The sequence below is a fragment of the Triturus cristatus genome, chromosome 4_1, assembly GCF_964204655.1.
Source record: "Triturus cristatus chromosome 4_1, aTriCri1.1, whole genome shotgun sequence".
NCBI lineage: Eukaryota > Metazoa > Chordata > Amphibia > Caudata > Salamandridae > Triturus > Triturus cristatus.
Window position 1 is genome coordinate 958,710,504 of NC_140585.1, and position 27,427 is coordinate 958,737,930.

The window sequence follows — 27,427 nt, forward strand, 5'->3', positions numbered from 1 at the left end:
CATGTTTCCAACTTTGGGGAACACAGACCGTGTCTAAATAACAATTCCAAAGCTTTTAACTTTTGGGCAGCTGGTGTTTTCAAAATTCTAATTAAATCACATACTAATAAAAAAAAAGGTGAGTATTGTGGTAGTAAGCGAGATACAATGTGGACTAAAGAAGTAACAAAATTATACAGTGCACCCGGAGAGCTATGGACAGGGTCACTGTAATTATGTAATTGTGTGATTTCAATGTTTTTCACATAACCATAGATTAGGCGCATTTGCTAAATAATCAATCATCTGCTGCATAATCTGCAGATTTTGAGGGGGAAAAATAGTTTCTAGCCCAAACCGTTCAAAAGTTACTAAAACACAGCAACACGTGATTCTGCGCAGTGGAAGGGCCTTTTCAAAGGCCGAATGATCACCTTTCAGTTGTTTATTGCTATATTTGGGTGTTAAACTTGTACTAATGAGTTGCAACCAATGCCCAAACAGTGATAACGAGTTTAAAAAATGACAACAGATTAAGTAATACTATCACAAAATGTGCCGCATCCCGCTACATAATTTGCCTTTTCTTGCCACATAATTTACTCAACACTGCCAGATGATTTGGCCCTCCCCTACCACATGATTCCTGTGTCTCTGGCTATAGATCAACGTCCCTGACAATCGAAAGTTTTTGGTAAGTACCAGAGAGAAAAAAGATGCTTCACAGCCATTGACAGCTCAAAAAAGGATCAATGTAAACCCTGTTTAAAAACAGCTCCCCTCCCCACCACTCTACGGGCAACCCTGTCCTGCCTAACAATAGCATCGCCCTGAGGAATAGCTTGTAGAATGTCAGGAGCTGACCCTCAGTCAGGTTTCTGTTAGAAACACAACATCTGGTGAGTGCTCATTAATAAAGTCAAAAACATGTTCTATGCTTTACCATGGATCTAATGTTCAACAAAAAAAAACTTCCCAACCATATACGATGGTTGTACCTGACTTACCTCAACTGGGACTGGGGGAAGAATGTAGAATGAAAAGCTGCAATATTTGCAACATGTCTCATTGTTACTGGGGCCTAGGGAGTGTTTAAATAGTGCCAGAGGAGTGTCACGACAAGCGAGAAGTTCTTGTCCGCTGTAACAGTTGAAATCTGATTTAAAAATGCCAGGGGTTCTGGCCCCTTGCGCTGTCTGTGTGTGGACAGCTACAGGCAAGCTTGCCTTTGGCACGCCTTTGGCACACCAGCACCAGTTACGTGACCCCAAGACTTTCGATGAACCCTATGGCTCGTGTGGATACAGTTAGTCCGACGACGATGATCTAGACTGGGAGCAGGTGAACCAGCGGATGCCTTTAGAAAATGATATATATTTGCTTTTTAAATGCCATGAAGAACTTAATGATGTAATACCCAACATTTCCAATTGAAATTACGAAAGCCTTGAGAAAGCCCAGGTCGTTCTGACCACAGGGCGAAAGGCTGTCTGGTTACTGTACAATTAGAAGAACCATATTTTATGAAAATAATAAAGACTTCATTTGAAATTATTATTGGACAATCGTCTCTTTCAGGATATATTGAATGAAAGAAGCATTGGCAACGCGTAATGAGGAGTCAATACTCAAAACCTAAAACACTTTGACAATTTTGAGGCTGAGTTGGTCCAGGGCCTCGAGTTTAAACTCCTCAGAAAAAGATATTAATCGAATAAAGGCAATACGATATCCAGCTGTAGGATTCTTGGACCTCGTACTTTTTCCTTTTCCTGATACACCAGCGCTGTGCGTCTGCTGTGCGGGCGCGCACTTGTCATCTTAACATTGCCCGCCTAATAAAGAGGGCGTGTCTATGGGCATTACACGCGCAAACCGGGGTTGGGAGGGCAACTAAAGAGAAACTAGAGCCCAGAATCTCCCCTCCCTCCTGGAAGGCCTCCCTTCCAGGAGAGAATACTGGCAACAGAAATAGTAAGGCAAAGAAAAAGGTAGAAAATAGTAACACATAAAATAAGAACCAATGAACAACCTCGCTGCCTTCGATTAATGGAGCCAGGCACCTCCGCGATTGCCGAATACAGGGAAATAAACTATGCTGCAATGATGTCAAACAACTCCTAACTCTGCCCATCACACTAGTGCCGACCAAACATCGGTGACCTCGGTGAAGAATCTCATGTGACAGCACTTGCGCCTTCACACACAAAGTTATTTCTGCAAAATGTCATGATCTGCTGTACATATGACGGTGCTCAGCAACCATCCTCCTAGCACCTCTGTGTATAGCGCAAGCCAATGGTAGCCCCAAGCTCATGGCGTCACAGCTCCCGAAGGTCACTATAAACTGCACTTCTAGTCATTTGCACTCTAAGCACTCACCTGGTTCACGCGTGGTCTCACCACACAAGCCTGCGGCTAAAGTGCACTGTGCAGACTCTGCTAGAGCATGTGTGGCCTCCACACACCTTCTTTTTGCATGAGTGTCTCTTGTAGACACACTCGAGCATCAGGCGCCATACTCTTTTAGGACTTCAAATGTGATATTGATTATGGACCACAGATAATACATACTCTATTGCCTGAGATGAGTCACAGCTCCAAATTTCGCTCACTGTTTCTTTCTCATTTGACATTGGGTCCAAAATTAAATAACACTTTATTCAGCAGGTGTATCCTGCTCTGTGTTGTGCCTCCTACACAATGAAAGAAATCAAACATGTAACAATATAAAGTATTAAACACAATACAGGTGTCAAAGAGGTCTGAAAATAGCGACTATGCGAAGAATGTAAGTGGATAAGCAGTTGTCCTTCAATTTATCACGCGAAAATTATAATCCGTAGGAGTTAAACAATTAAGGGCCAATACGATGTAGTTTTCATGGCCTCGGTTAAACTAATGGAAGGGAACAGTCATATTTGACTCACACATGCATTACAAACATCTACAAATGCACCTACTATGCGTATCCTTTTTTAATACCTAACCTAGGCCCCTTTAAATCTGGGATATGTTGTTGATAAATGTTTGGGGGAGTGCACCTATCAGAAATATTATTTAGAATGTGCATACCATGTGTATAAAATTAATTCTAGGACAGCAGACAACAATAGGTGCAACAATATTGTGTATATTTATAAGCGTTTGTGTGCGTAATACTATCTAACTCATCTCAAAGTTTTGATTAAGAAATCTTTTCTGCAATGGGCTGGATATGATGATACTGACCTTTTCAAACCATGAAATCTCATTTATTGGCTAATCGATTCCATCTCCCTGAGCGTCGCGTGCCACGTTATTCAACCCTTTGTTGCAAGGAGATTCTTGCTGCTTTGACATGACCAGTTGTCCTTAAGGCATATACTGGGGCTATTGGAAAGTTACCATCTGATCAGCCATGTCGCTGGCGTTGCCATTCTCGTCAAGTCTCTTGAACACGAAAGAGAGGCCTCATGCCTCATCTCGCACCAAGCACCTCCAGTGCGGATACTCGCTGCCAGTGTTATTCTGCATATGGAGGGCACCTGAGGAGCACGGTTAGACTTTCACCCCCACACAAGTACTAATTATGTGGACAAAGCACTCTGCTCAGTTGGGGAGGCAGGTACTTTGGGGTCCGCCGGGCAGGGAGGGAGACTGGGAGGGGGTGAGGGGTGGGAGTTGGTCGTTTCACAGTTTCATGTATATTCGAATCATAGTTTGCATACAGTCACATGCACGTTCTGCAACAGATGGAGGGGTCAAACGTAACTTGGACTGAAAGGAGAGTGAAAACACGTCGGACATTACAGGCTCATGGTACTCTGATATTGCAGGTTCCACTTGATGACTGCGGGGCAATCTTAACGTTTGGTTATTTGTTAGGCATGCACACTGATGATGGGGGATAAAACGGAAAAGTCGCTATCAGTGCTTACCTGGAACGTGAATGGGATGGGTGACAAAATCAAACAGGGTATAGTCCAACAGTACTTAAAACATCACTCACCAGATGTAGTGCTATTACAGGAGACACACATGGTGGGAAACAAGAGCAAGGCCTTAACAAGGTGGGGGTACAAACTCCTGGTACATGCAGACTACACTTCAGGATCTAGGGGGATGTGTATACTTATCAAAAAGAACCTAGCACTCATGGTGAAACGTAAGTGGGCGGATCCGGGGGGTAGGTTTGCAGTACTGGAGGCACATTGGGAGGGGCAGTCGCTAAATGTGATTTCAGTATGCATACCACCGGCATTGGGCAAGGAGGCGCTGGCAGACCTGGGCAAGATACTCTTAGACCTTCCGTCTGGCCCACTGATTATAACTTGACTATGAATGATCTAACGGACAGACACCCTCGACGAAAGGGGGTAAGGCCAAATGTGTTAATGGATGAATTTACTACAGCCATGGGTTTGACAGATGTATGGCGTACACTACAACCCGACGGAGCCCAATACACCTACTTCTCCAATGCCCACAAAAGCTCATCCCTGATTGACTATTTTTTAACCCATACTACTCATATTGTTAAGTTTCGTAATCACCATGCCCTCCCAAGGGGCATCTCGGTTCACTCCCCAGTTAGCGTTGACTTTACACATAGGGAACAACAAACTCATACCACAATCACCATAAACCCATGGATTTTTAAAATCCCTGATATTAAAAAAGAAATGCACACCCAAACCGTAAATTATTTTAAAGCAAATGTAGGCTCGGTAGGTTCGTCAGTAACCATATGGGAAGCATTGAAGGTAGTCCTGAAGGGGCAGGCATGATCACTTCAGGCTGGGTACATTAAAGGAAAACACCAACACCTAGAACAGTTAGAAAGTGACCTCCAGAGGCTGCAGCCCGAAAGCGTCACCATGCCAACAGATGCGATCTTCCACCGCCTCGCCCTTAAACGGGAGGAATACAAAATTAAAACAAGGGAGCAGACAATGGCTAAACTTCAGTGCACCCGACACAAAGTGTACGAGCTAGGGGACAGGGAGGGAAAGACCCTAGCGTGGCTAGAGAGACGTGACCAAAGTGAAAGGTGGGTGCCCAGAATTATCTTGAACGATGCCACTCACGTCACACACCCTAAGGATATAGCAGAAGCCTTTGCGGATCATCTAGAACAAATATACTCCCCCTCCACCACCTACACAGCAGAGGACTCCCGTCAGCTCCTCTCTGATAGTGAAATCCTGTCGGTCTCTATGACAGACTGGGAGGTCCTGGAGGAGGACCTGTCGGATGAGGAGACCCAAAAGGCCATTGGCAGTATCCGATCCGGGAAGGCCATGGGACCCAATGGGACGCTCATCGAGTTTTTAAAACTGGTGGCTCCCCAGGTGACACCACATTTACTTGCTATGTACAATGAAAGCTATGAGCAGGCAATACTGCCTGAGGACCAACGCCTGGCATCCATAGTTGTAATCCGAAAACCTGGGAAACCTGCCGAGAACTGCAGTTCATATAGGCCAATATCATTAGTGAACATAGAGGCTAAGATCCTAGCGAAAGTGCTGGCCTCGCGTTTAGTTGGGGCATTTCCTCCTTGGTTCACCAGACCAGTCTGACTTTATGCCAGGGAGAAAAACGGCACTTAATATCTGACGCTTTCACAATGTCCTAGCTAGGCGAGAATACCTGGAAGAAGATGCAGTAGTGCTGTTCTTAGATGCCACTGTGGCTTTTGACCCTATTGAGTGGCCATACCTATTTGAAGTTTTGAAAAAAATGTGCTTTGGTCCAAACTTTATGGGGTGGGTGCAATTGCTATATACGGACATACAGGGCCAAGTGCGAGTTAACAACTGCACATCGCAAACATTCACGCTTCAAAGGGGCACTCGGCAGGGATGCCCCCTATTACCGCTGATATTTGCCCTCATGTTGGAACCGCTGGCCGTGTGGGTGCGGAGGGATGTAATGACAAGAGGCCTGAAATGGGCAGAGGACCACGAAGACCGTATATCGCTCTATGCAGACGATATCCTGTTGTACCTAGCCTCTCCATACAAATCTATCCATGAGGTGTTAAACATCTTTACAAATTTCGGGAAATATTCCAGATACACCATTAATTGGAGTAAGTCAGTGTTGTTTGTACTCCGGGGTCCAATCCCACAACTTCCCGGAGGATGCAGTGTGGAAATAGCCATTCCGATATCTGGGAATATACATTACCTCGGATCCCACCCTTTTTCAGGAACACAATTTGATACCGCCGCTAGCCAGACTGCAAGCGGACGTGAAGCACTGGAGATCTCTCCCTCTTTCATTAGTTGGCCGAGCGGCTCTTTTTTAAAATGTTAGCTCTACCAAGCTTCTTGTACATCCTGCAAAACTGCCCGCATCGGGTTCCAGACACGTACTTCTCGGGAGTGGAAAGTGAAATCCGGACGCTGCTTTGGGACGGGGGGAAGTCCTCGTATAGCAATGAAAAAATTGACGAAGGGGTGGTATGATGGGGGTATTGCCCTACCAGACCTTCGACTGTACTGTTGGGCGTCGCAGTTAGTAGTAATAAACCACTGGATGTACCACTCCCCGGTAGACCCGGCCAATCTATTAGACAGATATCAGACGGGACGGTCCGGATACTTGGGGGCACTATACTCCAAAAATAGTAGGAAGAGGTATTTTGGACCCACCTTACACACAGTCACAATATGGCACCAGGCAAACTCACAACTGGGATGGTCCAATATATTAACAAAAGCCACGCCGCTATGGTATACCCAGAGACTGGGGCTCCTATGTAACCAACCTGGATTTGATAAGTGGGATATAATAGGGATTTCCACAGTCGGGATTTAATTAAAAAAGGATCACTCCTTGGATTCGCCGAACGGAGGGAAAAATACGTGATGGACCAAAAGGAAATCTTTAGATACCTACAAGTAAGACATGCCCTCACCACGGCCCTACCAGATCTCACAGACATACCAGAATAGTCACCGCTAGAGGATAGACTGCTAATGTCCCCCAAATCAGCAGCAATCAACTCCCGATTTGGATTGATACAACTTAGAATTTTACATAGATCTTACATGACAGGAGCGACTGTGGTGTGATTACCGATGAAAGGACTTATTAGCTAGCAACCTTTATCGATAGGTTCTACCATTGTAGTGCAGCAGATGTTTCAGAATATTTTAAACATGATATTGATAGAGGGCTGACTTACAATGTTGCAAGAATTTTGCATTTTATATTTTTTAACTTGCAAAATTCTAATACTATGTCATATTAGTTTGCAGATTTGATGATAAACTGCCTAAACTATTACTTATTAGCAAAAAAGTAATGTAAACACTGGATACATTTCTCCGTCTCAGAGTAAAGAAATAGGCATTTGTTTCAGTTGCATATAAATTCCGTAAGTATAGGTAAACAAGTATACATGTATAACATGCGGGTCACGAGGCAATGTACACAAACAGACAACAAGTCATAATTTCCACATTCTCTACATTATGTTTCTAAGTCAATACCATTGTAAACTGACCCGTTTTTATTTGTGACCGTGCAAAGAAAATAGAAGTAACTGGAAGCTATCAGGCTGACTCTGTGCCAGGTAGAAGCCTACAGTGGAAAGGAATTGAAGCTTGTTTGAGTTTTGAAGTATTGTACCTTAAATCTGAAGTGATCACTATTGGTTGTGCAGTCTTGTGACTGTATATGAGGTTTTAAAAGTTTCTCATTTCAAATACTGTGAAGTGCCCGCTTTAGAGTTTGGCAGACTATGACACTTATAATAAGGCAGACGCAATATCCGCTGCATTTATGACCGAGTAACTGTCTGCCAGCTCTGAAGCAGGCCCTGAGTTCTTACCTTTGATCTGGATTGAATGGCCACAGAATGACTCATACAATCAGAATCAGCACCTAGAGCCAGATAGCCAGGCCACATTTAACCTTGAAGAACAGATAACATCCCTCCATTCCAGAAAGAGCTCCACTGGCTCTCAATAGAGCAAAGGACTGTATTCAAAACACTGTGCACTACTTTAGGAAAGTGGATTATTAGTAGGTGGTGGTATTCACCTTCAGCTAGTAACAACACTACAATCACTAATAGGTCCATTCAAGTGCCAGTAAATATACCCTTGCTCAACCCATGGCAGCTTAGCAACTGAGCAGTCAGGCTTACATCAGAAGACAAGTATGTGTAAAGCATTTAATAACACCAAATAGTAAATAAGTAAATGACACAACACAATAAAAAAATCTAACACCAATTTATAACAAGAGTATATTTTAATATGTTTATATTTAAAACAACAACATAATGACAAAATTCCAATGTAGACAACCAGAGAAATACATTTTTAAAGATCAAATAAAAAATTGTACATTCTAGTGCCAAAAAGCTTGAAGCGCCACTCGCAGCTATCTGGTCTTGCTGGACCGGGACAAAGTCAAAATTTTAAGCCGACCACGATGGAGCACAGGTCGGATAATTTGAGGGCTAGGTCCGGGTCAAAAGTTTACCTTCGGACTGAGGGCCTGAGCTAGATCTTGGCGAACTGGTTACTCTGTCACAATGGTGAAGGATGTCCCCTCTGCCGAAATAAGGATATAATAGGATCTATATTTCGGGGGATGGCTTACCCATCACTGTTGTGAGAGAGTAACCCGTCCGCCAGGATCTAAATCGGAATTTTAGTCTTTTTCTTTGAGATTTCTCTCTTTGATGGGCTAATCGGCAGGTCCTTGGGCTTCTTGCATTTTATTTGACAATGGTGGCCTGCTGCAGCACGATGCCTTTGTGATCCTCTTGAAGTCTTTGTCCTCAACATCGGGGAGATCCAGAAAATTCAGCGGGACAAACCAGCACTGTGAGGCTGATTTAGCAGTCGACAGTGGCGACTGCTTGACTCTTGATGTCGAGCAGGTCTCCTCCTGGAGCTTTTTTGAAAAACGTTCCAGAAAAATACCTAATTTTGAGAACTGGCTAATTTAGAGTTTATTTGGGGCAAATAAGGGTTCAGAGATTCTAGATTGCCTCTTGGTGGATAGGACTCGATTTCCCACAATACACCTGCACAGCTCAGGAAAAATCCAGTTGCAATTGTTCAGCTGGAGTGATCCTCTCTTTTGCCTTATAGGTGATCTCTTCCTGCTCTGTTTTGACCTATTGGTGATCAGGGAGTCCATTAATTTTCCTATGAGTCAGGCACAATTCTTTGTGGGGGCTTGCGAGTTCAGCAGGTGCAGTCTTTCTGAGAGCAAGCCTTCTGCAGTGGAGTTCAAAGGTCCAGCAGGGCAGGTCTCCTCCTTCTAATGTTCCAGGAATTGTTCTGAGAAGCTCCTGCAGCTCTCCCATATTTATCCTCCATTCGGGTCTGGCCAACCAATAGTGGTAAATTTATCTTCCTCTGCTATGACCGCTTCCTGTGGAGTGCGGCAAATTTTGATCCTGAATGCACTGTACTCCAGAAGTCAAAATGGGGAAAATCTCTTCTTGGTGTGTATGTTTGTGCGTGTAAATTAACCCAAAGGTGTGGCTAACAACTGACTACACCCCACTTCCACTCCCTCTCCTAATCTAATTAGGGGCGCTTTCATCTGGCTGAGGATCAAGGAAGTGAGTACTGGCCTGGGTCCTATGACATCTGTTCACCTGCCTTTGAAGTCTGGCTTATCTCCCCAGCCCCCTTCCTCTCCACGGCTTCTCAAGGAAGCAAATCTCCTTCCACCAAATGGCAGCATTGTTTCAGTGCCAGGCATCTTCACACCTACTGAGGGAGCAGCTTGGCTCAGGCTGTCAAAGACTGGTCAGCCAGAAGAGGCTGTTACAGGGCTTCTTTAGGTAACGTCAGGAGAGTAAGTTCTAAAACAACTTTCCTGTAATACTCTAACCATGGCAAGTTGTTGGATTTAATGTGACCATTAATTTAATACTTTGAATGATATTACTAGCTAGCTCCAAAGCATAGGAAGACTCTCGAAAATATAATAAAGCCTTCCCCATGTTAGCCTATGAGGATAACAGCATACAAGAGTAAAAAACACTTTGGCTGTTTTTACTTACTAAGGTATTTAAACCATATTTTAGATTGTCCCTGCTTTTTATAACTATGTACCCTATCCTTGGGGCACCTACGGCAGACCTTACATGTGACTTATAAGGAGGCAAAAGGTCGTTTTGGACTTTGGAAGTACTTTTAATTCCAAATTTGAATGTGGCCCTACAAGGCAGGCCTGGTTTTTAAAATGACACCAAACACCACAGCAGTGCACACTTAAGTGAATTACGCCCACTGGGGTTTCTAAACTTACATGCCCTACCATATACAGGGACTTACATGTGGGTTGTCTATGCCCATTGGAATTATATTAATTGCCATATACCATTAGAGGACAGAGCACTGGCCCTGGACCTGGTTAGCAGAGCCCAGGGCTCTTCCAGAGTCAGTAACTACCAGCATCAGTTTAAAAATGAGGGTAACCAGAACAAAAAAGGATGACTTTACTACAACTACCTACAAGACCACTGGTGGAAACAGGCTTGAATGCCACAGAAGACTGGAAATACATTATATTTTGGGCCACACCACTGATCAGCCAACTGTCAATTTACTATACATATTTCATGTTGCGGGAAGAAACATTGAGGAAAAAAACACCTGAACCCTGAGCCTGAGTGCTTGATTTAGAGTTTGGCAGATGGTTATCCTAATGCACTTGTTTTAAAGTGAACAAGATATCTGTACTGTTTGTGACAGAGTGCTCGTCCACCATGTCTAAATCAGGGTCTATATTAATTTCTTGAGTATCTAAGTAGGTTGTTACACTTTACCTTGTTCTGGTAAGTCTTTTTTTAACTGCTGATCAGCACACAGATCACCTCTCTTCCACCCGATCTCCATGGAACTAGGCTCAGATCCTTGCAACCAAGAAAATCAGATCTCCCGTCCTCAGTCCCAATCGAGGTGATCTCTTTATGCTTTGAAGAGTCCCACTGACCCTCTGTACTGCTGTATTCAGCACTATGAATTGGCCTAGGCGACATGTGAGAGCTTTATAAATCAAACACCAGTAACTTGAATGTAAGCTAGCAGCATGGATTAAATTAGTGTGATCAAATCTTCTTTGCATCTGCACATCATGTGTCTGAGTTAATTGTGTTATTTTCAAACCCTCCACATCACTCTGTTGACAAACAAGAAGTGCATTATGGCCAGGGCGCCTTTCAACCGAAGGGAAAATGCAATACATAAAAGAGACAGGCAGGGAATGTAAGTGAATTAGAAGCCTGTTTGTGGCTGTGAATGAGCTCATCTTGGAGGGCAGAGCACAGAACACGTCCAATTAGCAAAAGAAATCTAAAGAAGAGGACAAAATCGTTTGTCCCATGAAAAATACTGCCTCCAGCTTCGGCTTTCTTGGTTGTTGCGAACAGACCCCGCCCATTAAACTTTCCAGAGATCAATCACAGGTGGAAATGGTGGCGTGAAGCCTGAGGCTTCGCCATAACGTATACTACCAAGGACCTCATTAGGAATGGCTCCGTGTTATGGTCGATTTTTATCGCACCTGATAAATATCACTACAGTGGGGTGTTGTATTTTGAGGTAAATGACACCTATACTCAGTGCTTAATTTGAGCCTGTGGTTGCCAGTGGGGGGCACATGCACTTATTTTTGGGGACTGACACTTATTTCGCCTCATTTGAAGTTTGCCGAGGCCAAAAGAAGGAAAAACGAACACAACAAAAAGACGGAGGAAAAGAAATACAGAAAATCCATCACCAAGGGAGAAAGCTGACACCTTTAAGAGTGAACTAACGTAGCAGGGAGTGACTGGCAGTAAATTAAAGAGGCCTGAGGTGGATTGAGGACTGTGCACCCTTGCTATTTGAACTCTGACATTTTATAGAGCCAGCCCTGGATGTCTGAGATGCGATTTGAGCACTGGCACCTATTATTTTACAAACAAAGCACTGCCTATACTAGTTTATCCCCTTGAATGGTGCATAACATAAAGATTTTAGTGTGGCCCTCACAAAAATGTCCCTATCTCTTTATTTATCAGGCACTTTTCCCTATAAATATTGCCAGGTTTGACCGGCCAACATTTTTTTGGGGAAACAATTTTTATTGCAAACCTTATAGTTCCTATATGTGTTGCCAAATTGTAATGATTGAATTGGTCTACTAAATTTCTACTTTTTATTTATATTGCTACTAAATGGCAGGGCAGGAGTAGCACACGATGTGGTGGCACAAACTGTTATAAAAGCTCTTTCACATAAAATGTTAATTTTACTCTTAATTAACATGTGCAAATGGAAACAGATGAGATTAAACTAGTACTATCATTTAGTTTTGTTCACTTTCAGAATGATTCCAGTTTTATGAATTGGTTGGGTCCTGGTCTGAGTGTTGGATTCTCTTTCTGACACTTTAATGTTTTTTCTTTTTTTGTGACTGGGGGTGAGTGTCTGAAAGGTTTCAGTGCTCTGTCCATCATCTCCTTGGGTTTGCTTTGTTTTCCCTAAGTTGGCAGGGTATGCCCAGACGTGGGTCCCTTGCTCACTTTGCCAGTGGATTCAAGCTAGCCTGGCTGATAAGGGGTGTTACTCCAAAACCGGTCCCCGGATGCTTGTTTCCGGTCCATGGAAGACTTGGCTTGGCAATTCAGGCTGGACTGTTCCCATGAGGCACAGGATCAAGACTGATTTTGCATATAGCTGGGTCTGAACCCGGGTGGCGATATGAGCTAAAGAACGACTATGGATCTAACCCAGATCTGTAACTGGGCGTGAGTGTCTGAAAAGTTTCTGTGCCCCGTCCATCATCTCCTTGTGTTTGCTTTATTTGTACACATTCATTCGCATTGTGGATACAACAGAAGCGATTCACAAGGTAACTTCAAAACCGGTGCATGGGACTTTTCCAGTGCTTAATAAAAAAATGAGACAGAGTATTCAACGTGATATGACACGCCATTTACACCAATGTTGTTAGGGAAGTGTGGGGGTGGATAGTATGCAAGAGGGTATGAAGATTGTCACTCTTGCCTAGCTTACACGTCCAGCAATATGCGTTCTCAGGCCATCCCTGATCTTTTTAAATTCGGGTGAGCCAAAATGGCATCCAGCGCTTTGTAGGGCAAGGAGCTGAAATGCACCTGGCCAAACCTGGAGCATTATGCACGAAGATTGGGTTATGCACAATCTTGAGTCTGGCTCCAGATCTGATGAATTCACAATGCCCCTAAGGCAACATTTAAAACAAATTCTTGCAAGTATTCCCAAGCAAGACACCTCCCAGTACAATTTGCTCTGATTTTTCATTTCACAAAGCCCTTTTCAACAGAAAATGTGCTCGCTCAGTATGATCAGAAACAACCACACCACATGTGTATGATTTTCACATTTCAATTGAAAGATATGAACAAGGCCTAATGGCTTGAACTGCTGACTTTGGGTCCAGGGAACCAGGTTTAAACCCAGGAGTTGGCTCAACATCCTTTGCTAATGGGGCATATCACTTAATCTCCTGTGGTTATAATAAAATGGATCAGATCATATGTAATGCAATCTGGTTCTCATGTAAAGCGCTCCAATGCCTGCGGGCTGTGTTTGCAATATATAAAGCTGCAAAATATAGAGACTAAAATGCACCACTGGGCCCCATTTTACACAAAAATGGACATGAGACCTTATCCCATACTCTTCTCTGTTAGAAATGTTATTTATTCAAGTGTACAGAGGTACCGTTTTCATTTTACATAATTAATTCATGAGTGGCAGTCTACTGTAGCTCTTAGACATAAGAGTGAGAATCTGTGAATCTGTCAATTATTTTTTATGATCCTCTAAACCTTGAGTTAACCCTCAGGCACTTGCATTTACAGCAAAAATGAACCCTATCTATTCTACTCCTGAGATGGAACTGTTTATAGGAAGCATCATTTGGAAGGGTGTTTCTGTCCCTGGCAGGATTGTCCTATACATGATATATGGTCTACAAACAAGACACTGAAAAATGATTTCCCAAATGCTAGAAATATGACTCCTCCATTAATTTCAGACAGGATGAGACTGTGGTTAGTGGGGTGAATATATTAAATTTGATGGAAACTTTTCTGCAAGTACTGAAATCGAAATGCTTGCAACTTTCCAAAAACAAGACGATTTAACAAGGACAACTTAACCTTTGCTAAACGTAGTTTTCAGCCATTTGCAAAGCAGAACAGGCGATCAGTCATTACCAATGCGGCTATCGATCTTGTGGCCTTATCCCAGTGAGAAAAATGACTCTAGAAGGACATTCTAGTCCCGCTGGAAAAGGAAAGGATGGCAGATATGATTACACTGTTCATTGACCAGGTATTTGAGCACAGCATCCGATTTGGGCTCGCTGCTTGGTGCTTGCCAAATGCAGAATTGTTTTCAGCGCTCTAGGCATATGACTACACGATTCTCTACCTGTAAATACCAGTTATTTATGTCTCTTGAACTTTACATATGCCAGCATTGGCAGAATCTTAATTTAAACAGTTCTAAAACAAGCACTGAAAAAGCCAATACGTCTGGATGTGAAGTGCTAACGCACGCAGTGTACTCAAATTAAAGACATAAAATAAATACAAGGAGGACTTCACGGAGGGCTTACTTGCCTTCTAGACACTCTTCTTGTTTGTATTTCAAATAAGGACGGCTAATGTCTCAAAGTATTCATTTGTGCAGTTCAATGCAAGCACTCAAGTGGAGGCAGAGGATACATCCACAACGTTTTTTTAGCATTTGGCGAGAGAATATTCCACTGGGTTGAAGGCTGATGTGATTGACAGTCTCAAGGCAGCAGCTGGTCGAGGAATCCCAAAGGTTGAAAGGGAATGGCCAACATCCCACTCTGTATCATACGGAAATAAAGGATCTGTTTAACAGCCACGCTGACCAAACCCGGATCTAAAAATTATCCCAGATTGAGGCAGAAAAATGCTTATTGATTTTCGTGTTGGACATGTTGGAGTTAGGGTGACCAACTGGCATGAGTGTGAATTCAGGACAGGGAGTGTAAAAATTCAGGACAAAGGGTCAAAGTTCAGGACAAAAATTCAGGACGGAGGGTCAAAATGTAGGACAAAAATTCAGGACAAAGGGCAAGTTTTACCAACACTACAAACTAGGTTGTGCAATAGTATGTAAGTAAATAGACAACAAACATAAGTACAAGTCAAAATAAGTTTATATTAGGTTAAAAAGTAGTACAGCACACCAAGCAAAATTTGACCTCAGAAATAACAGAGTTTTGACACCGGTAATATTAGTTTTGGTGCTAGTGTTTGAAATTATATTTTTTCTCTGAACTAGCACACTTCAGAAGTTCTTTGTTCTTAAGAACTAATTGGTAGAAGTCAGCACACAAATGTTTCACGTTCGCCTGGATCTGCAATTCTTCCTTAACAAGATTCACATCACACCTATTTCGTGTGTCAGTCCAGGTGTACTTCAACTAAGAAAAAATCCTTTCAGTAGATGCATTACTGCCTGGCAAGCTAAGTATAAATGATATTATTATTTTTATGTTAGGGACATCACAAGGCAACTTCGACAAAGCATTCAGCCATTTCTGTGCACATGGCAATTCTGTGCCTGCCACAGCTCGCATAGCGGGAACAATTATATTGTACTCATTAAATAAATGTTGCAGTTCCAAATGCCGGGACAGGTTAACTGCATCGGCAGCTTTGCAGAGCTGCTGGAAAGTGAGAGTTTCTCTTAAGCAGCATGGTTCTATTGCTGACAAATAATGGCTCTCTGAAAAATCAAACCATTTTTCTAAGTACTTTAAGGAGCGCTCCAAAAAGTAAAAAAAAAAACTCTCTTCATGCTTGTGCTCAACTCCGAGTCATGGGACACTAAATAGCTGTGAACTTGGAAAGCAGAGAACAGATTCTCCACTCTGTCCTTTAAGTTGTTCCTTAATATTATGAAGATGCCTGGTACCTCTGGGGCGCTCAGCTCATCCTTCTCCAGCTGCAGGATACATGAGTTAAAAATGACCAAAATGTTGTGCACAAAGAAAAAGTAAACCTTGCCTTGTGACATAGTGGACTCCCCACTTTCAAGTCCTAGAAAATCCCATATTGCTCTGGGTGTTTTTTCTGGCCCAAGGGAAAGTAAATAACATTTTAGTGCTGCCCAGCACTTCAACAGTCGCGCAATTGCTGGGAACAACGTGAGCCACCGTGTTGGGACATGCCAAAACAAATGCTGCCACTCTAGGTCAACAAAAGCGAAAAACTCTTTCAACTCCGCTGTCCGCTTTGCGGAAGAAAATAAATGACTGTAGACTTTTAGAACAAAGGATTCTACATCCATTGACAGTTCATTAATAGCATGTTTAGCACAGTTATGCAGGATATGGGCAGAACAGTTTGCAGGCAGAATGTCTCCATTTGCTCCATTCATGAGCTGGAACACAAAATGATGTCGTCCATAGTTGACACTTGTGTTGTCCCCACAGTATGCCGCGACCTGCTCCATTTTCAAACCATGGTTATATAATTTGGTTGTGAACTGCTGTGCAATAGCTGTAGCATTCTCTGCTGCATCCTTGTAGAAATCCAGCAGAGTGTAGGCCACACCAGAGGTGAAATTAAAGTGCCACAACAAAAGAGGGTAGAGTTTAATGTTACCTTTGTTTGAGGCATCATTGCAAACGGAAAAATATCCATCGTTTAAGTCTTCTTGTGCCTGCTGCAACGATAGAGGGGCAAGCACATTCACACAGGATGCTTTCATCGCAATGGATGAGTCTGATACATTACTTTGCTTAGCTTGATGCCACAATCCAGGGAGTGGTAGGAGATGTGATGCTTCACAGCATGGTACACCTGAGTCACCTCTGCAGCTGTGACGTAAAATAATAGTAATAATCCACGGGGAACAACCTTTACAACGCAACTTTTACACCGCACTACCATTACAACAAAACTTTTACAACGCATGCGATGTTTCAACGCATGCTTTTACAACGCAAGTCTTTACATCGACTTGCACTAGATGGCGTGCTAACATTAGAAATAGTGTCGTTTACTATCCAAACACCTTCCCTACTGCAACGTGGACTGGAGTTAGAATAGTAAATTACACATTTCTAATGTCAGCACGCCATCTAGTGTATGTCGATGTAAAGACTTGCGTTGTAAAAGCATGCGTTGTAACATCGCATGCGTTGTAAAACTTTCGTTGTAACAGCATGCATTGTAAAAGCATGCGTTGTAACGTCATACATCCATAATCCACATTTGTAAAGCGCAAACAATCACCCGTAAGGGTCTCTAGGCGCTGGGGGCCGTCGGGAAGATTAAGCAAGCTATTGCCCAGAGTCACGTGGTGCTGGGCTAATTTGCCGCCGGCGATCGAACCGTGATCCTCAGATTCCGGATTCAGTCGCCCTGGCCGCAGCGCCACACCTCTTTCCACCTAAAAGAATACACAAAGGTATAAGTAAATCTCCATTGGTGAAGAAAACAGTGGCCACAAGGTATAAGTAAATCTCCATTGGTGAAGAAAACAGTGGCCACAATGGCGCTTAGAACTGCAAATGTAAACTAACTTGTCAGCGGGTAACCCAAAAGCAATTGTGATGTGCTCTTAATATAAACAGAGTGAGAAAAGAGCGGGCAAGGCAACTTGACTTGGTAAACACTGCTGCATATTTAAAGAAAGTAACAGAAAATTGTTAGATGGCTCGCCTATTCAGTTTGGGAGTCTTAGAGTGTGACAAAGCAAGAAGAGTGTACAAGAATTACATAAAACCTATGTCACATTATGATGAAGCAATCAATGACTTACTTTGGATACTTCTGGCTGGAAGCTTGGTTGCAGGTAAGATGAAACTGTGGCCATCTTCGCCCTGCCCGAGGCATTTTTGTTATGCTGTGCTCCTGCCTCATGGGTTTTGATATCACGCTCTCCTCCATAGGCAATGGAAAAGTCTTTATTGCAGAGGTTGCACCTGGCCTTGTACACATCTTCTGACACCTTGCGGATGTTGCGGTCTGAAAGTTCCTATTCTGGTCTGTACTTCACAAAATGCTTTTTTGCTCGTTTCTTGGGTGGCTCTTGCATGGAGGTTGCCTGCGATGTATATGTTTCATCCGATTATTGCTCGCTATCCGATGTGAAGAATTCCTCTGCAGCACCTTTGACTGACTCATAATCAGACATTGCATTTTTTCCGTTAAAGCACTCTGTAAAATACCCAACACACTTGCTTGTATATTCATACTGTATTCAATGAAGAAAATAAAACATATCAGGCGCTTACTTTTCTCTCACACACTGGACTGCCCCCTCACTAATCCTGGCCATAGTGGAATAGAAGGACTTCTACGAAGCCCGATAAGTCTTAAAGGCTCTGTGTGGCCAGGCCCAGTGTTAAGTTGAAATCCCAAGTGAAAACACACATGCATTAGTATATAATAGGGCCTGCATTAGGGTAAACTATATAAAAGGGTGCACTTACATTTGGCATGACCTACCCTATAAATCCCTAGTAGATTATAGGGTAGGGGTATTAAACCTACCTATAAGTCCCTAGTATATAATAGGGCCTGCATTAGGGTAAACTATATAAAAGGGTGCACTTACATTTGGCATGACCTACCCTAAAAATCGCTAGTATATTGTAGGGTAGGGGTATTAAACCTGCCTATAAGTCGCTAGTATATAATAGGGCCTGCATTAGGGTAAACTATATAATACATCTTGGTATGTATATTTAACACCAATAAACTCTTTAAAAAACACTGATAGTCAGTGGATAATGTCTTGAGTGATGTCACTGACCATGTCATGAGTGATGTAATATGTGAGGTCATAAGCAGTGCAGGGTGGGGGCGCGAGTTATAGTTAGCTCAGATAACTATAACTGCTGAATTTCTCTGATTTTCTACGAGCGAAATGTCAACCTAACTACAATGCCCCTGTAACCTTTGTTTTTTTCAGTGAAAATAAATAAAAAGTAAATAATATATATATATTCATTCTTTGTATGTTTGAACTTTAAACTAATGCCAGGGGCAAAATTTATCATGATTATTTGCAGTGTGTACTGTACGCTGACCAAATATATATTATTTGTAATCCTTTGTCTTCTTGTAGATCAGTGTTTAACTCCTGACTGAATCCCTTGAATTGTGTTGTGAGTTATTCTGAAGCAGTATGAGCTGGAATACAAGCCAATGAGCAGAGGTTTTTGCATTTGCATCAGAGGTAAAAATTAAGCTTCTGCATGTATGTAGAGAAAGTGGAAAAACAATGCAAGATTCTGAATCCAGCCAAGGCCAACTAGTCCTTTCTATCTTCCGAGGTTGATAAACGGAGTACCAGCAAGTCATGGAGCTCCTCCCCACACTTTCCTCAAAAAGATACCCACAAGCCCAATAGTAATTTGGGGAAGTATGGGTCATTATTTATTTCTAAAATATTGGTTACCTTACACAATTACATTATACCCATTTAAAAATGTAATCTGACAAAAATCCAACACCGATATTAAAACTTGAAAACGCGACTTAAATTATTTTCATATGAAACACTATTCTGTTCAGCAGAATCATTTTGAGGAGTGCATTGCTTGAGCCCAGATCAGTTATTTTATGACTAAGCCTAAATACTTGACAGGTATGATCCTTAAAAATGATAGACTAAAATGACAACGTATTATGCTCAGTTACCAATACCATCCTCGATTATTTATTTTCTTAGGTCGTTCCCAGGCAGCAGTCACTAGACCCCCATGCAAGACCTAATCTCCCCTTTTTGTCCCATGGGTCTCTTGGCTTGAGAACCCTGGCTAGAAGCATGGCTCCCAGTCCTGAATCCCAAAATCTACCAACCCTCTCAGTGGCCCACACTGGGGGGAACATTTGTTACTGTACAGGGCCAGACTGGAAACAAAAATAAACCCTCACTCTTCCATAGGCACCAACCAGAAGGGGATCAGGAGTGTTTATTTTGGTCATGACAGCCCATTCAGCTTTGAATGCAGTCACTGAGCATGAAGACTATAGGGGAAATGTCTGAGTGACAGAAAAGCCATTCTGAGCCTGTTAATGCAAGATCTTCCTGTGTCAAACAGTGAGATGCAAAGTTGCCGAAGAGGATTAAAAAACACTGCTTGAGGACTAATAACCTCGCAACTCCAATCGCCAAACAAGAAATTACCACAATAATGGAGTACACTGTTAAGTACAGAATTAGCAAGTCAATTTGAAAGCATCCATCCCACAAAAGGCACATTTTAAAGGTGTAATAAGGACATTTTCTAATGTTTGCAGAGGCCTAACGTTTCTAAAAGCATTTTCTTTGTTACTGTTACAGCACTTGAGCTATTCACATTATAATATCTTATAAGTGCAGCGGCACTTTTATCCGACTTCTTAGGGGTTAATGGGTGCCATGGTTTCTGCATCTTACTTTTATTTCATTTATTTGCATTCTGTTAAAGTGCACGCAACCACAGGGTTTCAGGGCACTGTAGATTCCGAAGAGCCAGAGCTGCATGGCATCTTTACGAGTGACCAGCTTAATGAAAACTAGGTGTTGCACCATATTGGAGGACCCTGGCCATTGGAGGGGCATGTCCCTGGCCTGGGGTGGGGTGCACAAACGGCATTTCCCATTCTGGAGCAATTTTTTAAATGTGCAAGCTTTCCTGGGACATCAGGGAAAATTATACTTGGCGCTCATTAGCTCCCATGGGGCGGCAGGGTCACTTGGGCAGCTGACAGGGGCATTTAAGCCATGGGGTCTCTGATTACCCAAATCACTTACTGGCATGCTGTGCCCCTGCAGACCATTATTATTATTAAAGTTTATTGTTTGATTAATTAAAACCTTACAATGTATACGCAATAATTCTTGACAATAAAATCGGTTATAAAATCAGTTATAAAAACATTTAAACTTCAAGTTTGTTACACTATTGACATATTATGTACTTCCTACATTACATTCTTTCAATTTTTGATATTCTAACTTAATTCTCAGTCTCATTAGAAACCTGACAAAGGACGAGTTTAAAATTATATCATGCCAACCACTGATGCGCCCTGTTACTCCAGACTCCATTACATATGATTATATTGGCCAGACAGCAAACGACTCTGGAGTGACCCTAGGATGTTCGAGGTTCAAGGAAGTGGCCAAAAACGACTATTTCTGGGGAGGGGAGGGCAACATTGGATCATTTGCAACTATAAACCTCTACTGAGTGTTTGAAAATGTTCAATATACTTTAAGAGCATTTCTTCACGGTTTCTGTCTTTATAGAAATTCCCGTACATTACTTTATGGCATCAGAAAGAGGCAGTCTTGAAACATAGGCTGGGAGTCGCATTTGGTTGGCAAACTCAGCTTGAATGGATCTGAATTGTGCAGTGACTTGCATTGCCAGAGAAGGCAGTGCTGTAAAATGACTGGAGCTGCTAAAACTATTGTCTCACTTTAACACTGCTGGCTGTGACCTCTTCACAGATATATCTCGACCCAATCACCGCAGGAGAAACAAAAATCCACACTGCATGAGCCATTCCTACCGTGAAAGGCAAGACCGAGATGCAGCGAGTGATGTGCACGGGCACCAGACCCTTGTGATTCACTTGAGGGATTCCAGGAATGTGCGGAGAGTTGAAGCAGGCGTCTCACAACTGTTGGCATCCCACCATAGCTCACAGACGAACCCACAATCCAGGCCAACATCACCACCACCCCCGATATCTCGGAAGCACAAAATAAACGCACATCATGCTACTGCAGCAACTGAACACTTACCGAATCGGAATGAGAAGGTGTTTGCTGGGCTGGGTAACGGCGGGTCCGCGGCAGTTGGCAGACTGGTGATTCTGGTCCGGGTCTTCCTCCTCTGGCACGCACACAGGAGTCTACAGGCCAGGAGTCGAGTCCGGGTCCCGAAAAATGTAAAAAGGGAAAGGCCCAAAACGTGCTCTGCACGTCCAGAAGTACCGTGGATGGGTACCCTAAAGCTGTCAATGAGATGAGAGCACTCCTGCAGTGTACCAGCGAGCTCTAGGATTGACTGATGGCTTTCAAGCCAATCCTAGATTGCTTTGTTTGTTCTCCACAGCAAATGGTTGGCATTAGAAAGGCACATGATTGGTTGTCACCCAACAGCTGTTAAAATTACGGACAAATTGCGTCCGTTAAAGAAACCTTCATGGACAACGGACAGACGGCCGAAATTACGGACTGTCCGTGAAATTTACAGACGGTGGGTCACCCTAGTTGGAGTTTATAAACTTTGAACCAAATGGCAATATTTTAATGGTAATCGGCAAAAGAAAATTGCAAATTCATCTGCATCTTCTCTAAGTAAGTTCATCGAACAGGTCTTTGAATTCCACACATTTTGTAATGATTAGAAAAGGCAAAACTTCAGCAACAAACTTTACAACTTGGCAACAGTGATTCAGACCTGTAGGTCTGTGTTGTCTCCTTTTAACACTGCTTAGCGTAAGCATTTCTCTGCAAAACCTACTCATAAATATACAATACTTTTTTTCTTTACCCTTTTCTACTTTCGTTGCCAGTAATGGCAGCACACATTGTGATGGCAGGAATGCCTGACTTAATCTCAGCCAAGAACAATTACTCTGGTTCACATTCCATTCCAGCCTGTTTTATCTTCTCTAAGCCACTATGACAAGGACAAACCATATTCAAATCAGTTTTGGTCTTGTCCCAAAAGGAATGGTCTAGCCATAACTTCCAGGCCATGTCCCGTCTGAACATGAACACAAGCAAACCCAGACGAGGTTTAGCACTGTTGGTCCTTTTCAGTGAGTTGCAGCTTAGGTCCCACACAGTGAGACAGTAATGGCCTGGAATAATAAAATTATAGGTGGGTGAAATGAGTGGAATTTGACGTTGTGGAATTCCAGGAGCTACACAAAAACTCCACGAGATTCTTTGGAGTTTTGCTAATGAGAGTAAATTCGCATGTCACACTGCTTGCACTGTGTTTTATTGCCTGGATTGCGTTCCTTGTTGAAAAATCAGCACGAACGGCACCACGTGGCATGCCAGAGGGTGCAGCTACTCGAGTTGATTTTGCTGCCGCTCATGTACATTTTCTACTTGAGTGGCAACCTTCTGACCGTGAATGGTCAAAAGGACTCTTGGCCACCTGCTTTAGAAAAATCTTGCCAGAAGTCCTCTTAGCGGCCGGAAATCACACTTGGGGATGTGAAGTCTCGCTTGCACATGCCAACTTACTGTCCTGAAGCTGCACGCAAGAAAAAATTCTGCCATGCAACGATTGGTGGAATTTGGCAGAACTCTGCAAATTCCGCCAATTCTGCCTGCGGAACAGAATATTTACCCCCACCCCTAGATTCGTTCATGCCATAACATGTCTCTGTATAAATACAGACAGAAAAGTATGGGTTTCTTCTCTGCATCTATATTAAAAACGGAAAAAATACAGGACACTGAACTTGTTTTGACGGACCCTCCATGCTCTCAGTCAAGACTTCCAGGACAGTATCTGTGCAGATTAACAGCACGGGGAGTGAAAAAGAGAGGAGATTTCCTAAATGTACTCCAGATATGTACCAGGGTTGCTACTCTGGTGATAATATTTTTATATGAATTTTCTGTTAAAATATATCGGGCTGCTTATGGTGCTAAACCCCGACAGGGTAAAAGCATGAGTGCACATTCATCAGTAAATTAATGTGTAAATCAACTAGTTACAACATATTTTTCACGAAATATACAATAAATATGGATAAATGCTAATCGGATGGGCAAAAAAATAAATAGATGGATGACTGCTTGGGGCATAAGCTGTCCCCCCATTGTCTTGAGCAGCACGTGGGGGTTTAGGGAACAACATCTTTCCATTGTGAAGAGCTATTGATACTGCCACTTGTTATTTTTGAATTTCTCATTGCTATGAATTTTGCGTAAATTCTCTCAGTTAAGAAAATTTGCAGAGTTGCGCGTTACACGATTTCTGCTTTTAGACTACCCCTGATAAAGACAAAGGAACCAAAATACTGTCATAATTCTAAAGGGAGCGTCCCCCACTTAGCAAACACACGGAGATGATGGACGGAGCGTTGTAACTTTTCAGACACTCACCCTCAGCCACAGATCTGGGTTGAATCCATCATCATTCTTTAGCTCACTTCGCCACCTCGGTTCAGACCCAGCTATATCCACATCACATACTTGTTAACAAGAAGGTTGAACATCATTTTTGAGAACTGCCGAATTGAGTCTGTCCCCCAAAAATCATTGAATCACTCTGATTTCAATGGCAAACCAGAAGGTGCTGCTATGCCTGCAAACCACCTAATACAATCTCCAGCGACTCAAAAAGGCAGCAAAGCAAACATAACTTCTGTCTAAGGCGTGGTGTCAGGTATTGAAGGGGTCGGCTACAAACAAACACACATTGTTGGTTACTGATTAAAAAAAAGTACTGGTTAGTGATTTACTAGATTTCCCAAAGCCTATCATCTCATGCACAATAATTTGATTGTTTAGCACAGACGGGGCTCTAGGAAGCAAGCCAGGGGGTGGTGTTGTCTTAGAAAAGATTGTGGGTGCTACAGATAAATCACACAGAGCTGTACACATTGTAGGCTGCTTTTACCACAGACTTCAAGTATGGATGCTGTTGAAGAATGGGTTTGAAGTCAGGATAGGGGTTCCCTCCTGACATTGTTTATTGTGATCCTTTTTTAAATATTAAACAGTATGTGTTTTCTTTGTGAATAGGACACCGGTTAAGCAAGCAGCATACAGGACACTCACAATACATGACCTTCTATCGTTTAGCCAATTACAGGCTTCCCTGTCAAATAAGGAACTGCAGGGGTTGTTGACATTTGGATGCTTCCTCTGTAAGAATCTACTCTCCTAGCATCCTTTTCCTTCTCATTGCAGCTCATGCAGTGACTGATAGTTATGCTATTGCGGAGTTCTATGCTAATCTGTGGGATGTTTCTGAGACATGCGCCACATGACTTTTGCATCTCAATGATGGCATGTGCAAATGTATAGTCAACGTGGAAGAACGTAGGTTGAGCCGAAGACAACTGCATTAATTCATTTGCCAAACCAAGGGCGCCGATGCTCAATTGCCTTTTGCAGTTGCCATGTGTGAGCCTAATAAGCGATTCCATAATATTACATTTGTCTCTCGCATGTGTTTTGAGGGGGGGGGGGGGCTGTTAAGGCTAGCATCGGGTGGCATTGGTCGCCTCCGTGGTGGTCCACTGATTTTGTCCCTCATATCAATATTTGCTTGATATGCAGCAGTCCTGAGTGTTGAGTGACTACCAAAAGAACACAGCCCCATGATCAAAGTCCAGGTAGTGTCAGAGGGCTTGTGGTGTCAATTCAGCTACTGCTCTGAATTTTGTAAAATCATGCATTTGCAAATCTCTCTCTGATCTAACGTCCATGTTGAATGAACAGCGTCAGAGTTTTGCAAAATGTATGGCATACAAGGTCTTTTTTGAGAGCGAGTAGGAACAGGAAATGACTAATGTTCTTCAAACATCTGCTACACAGCAGTGAGTCTGTTTTGAGCCTCTTTGCTTAGAATGGGGAGTTTTGTAAGCTTTGCTGAAGGGGTTACTCTCAAATCATAAAAAAAAAAAAAACATGACTGTCTGCTACTACATTTCTTTTCTTGGTGTTCTCGCCACTCGATTTCAACGCTCCCAAGAATCAGTGGCATTGATTTGTTTCAGTCGCAGGGCCTTATTTAGAGTTCAGCGGCAGGATACTTCATCATAAATGTGGCAGATGTTGCGTCCACTAGATGGCAAGTGCATTATTGCCCATGGCACTTGTAAGACGGTGATCAGGAGATCTGTCACTTTTGGAGTATCCCATTTGCTAACCCTAAACACGGCCCTTTGTTGTTAACTCGGCACCTCCACTGAGCAGTAGGTTTGAAATTCCCAGCCACACGCAGGGAGTAGCTACAGCGGGGCCTTCAGGTAATGTCCTCTTAACCACACTTGATGATGAACCAAAGCTGCAGATTCTGCTCTTCAGTTGCATTAACTTGAGGTTCCCTAAGAGTGTCTATGTTTCTCTCTTATGCTCAGAGGGAGCATGTCATGGTCCCTTGAGGGTTTAGTCTGAGATATGGTAAATCTGGGGGGTTTCTTGACGTCTTGCTTCTCCCTTTGGAAGATCTCAGGTGCCTGTGAGGAAGAGGTGTGGCGCCGTGGCCAGGGCGACTGACTCCGGAATCTGGGGATCAAGGTTCGATCCCCGGCGCCGGCGGCAGATTAGCCCAGCACCATGTGACTCTGGGCAATAGCTTGCTTAATCTTCCCGACGGCCCCGAGCGCCTAGAGACCCTTACGGGTGATTGTTTGCGCTTTACAAATGTGTCTCCAGTGCAGGGCTGTAGGCAGGCACAGTTTTTAGACGGTAAGAGGTCGGTTATGGTATTTGTAAAGTGTTCATCTGTGGCCATTTATAGATTGGTGGGTCAATAGAGAGATCCTTGCCTGCCAGGTGGGGATCTCTGTGCGTTCAGTGCATCTGCCAGTGTGTCCGAATGCAGAGTAGAACATGTTCTATTGGCTCAGCTGGACATTCTTTTTTTACTATTCCTATCAAATGTCTACATGCCTCTGCATATTCTGCGGCCATGTAAGAGCGGAAATAAAATAAAATAACAGTGAAAACATAAATGAATTATTCTGATGCTCTTGTATAAAGAGCATTGCAGGATCTGGTATCTGTATCAGGGTAAAGTATGAAACAAACACGTTTTTTGTTTTTTTTGTTTACAATTTTAGAGGTAAATCAATCACATTTGCTTCACTTTCAAGTATGAAAGTGTTTGATGCAGATAAGCATCATCCATTTGGTTTACACAAGCAGCAAAAAGAATGCAAAATTTGTTTACTTTTCTCTGAAGAATAATTATTCATGAAGCATGATTTCTTGGTTAAAATCGCTACGATTTACTTAAGGCCAGCACTGCACACGTTGTATGGCTCAATAAATGTTCTCAATTTTTGCAAAAATCTTTTTGTGACACTTATTGGGAAACATTATTTTTCACCATTCCCATATAACATGGGGCAAAAGAATGTATGATTTTTTTTCCACTTCTGCTGCATAATTCTGCGACTTGGCACAGGTTTCCTTAATAAGGACAACCACACACTAGGTCGGTTATATTGGGGGCTTGTGAGCTTCATACTTCCCAAAATCACTCTTGTTAAAATACATTATATGAGAAGAAGGGCATGAGGTGGGCTTTAAGAGCAGTAGGAATGGAGAGGAGTGCAGATTGTGAGGGGTAACTAAGTTCAATATTGTGTAAAATAACCATTTTTAAAATCTTTAAAACAGAGACGAGAGTGTCTGTGTTTTCGTCTGAATGTGTATGTTAAAAATACCGAGTGAAGTCAGACAAACACCTC

General features: G+C 42.7%; 1 protein-coding gene and 1 pseudogene across 3 annotated transcripts in view; one reads left to right on the plus strand and one right to left on the minus strand.

Moving 5' to 3' along the window:
• Positions 1-27,427, plus strand: part of KCNC2 (potassium voltage-gated channel subfamily C member 2) — a 658,994-nt gene that overhangs the window by 342,449 nt on the left and 289,118 nt on the right. The gene's annotated exons all lie outside the window — the stretch shown is intronic.
• LOC146855899 (uncharacterized) lies at positions 15,777-18,164 on the minus strand (annotated as a pseudogene).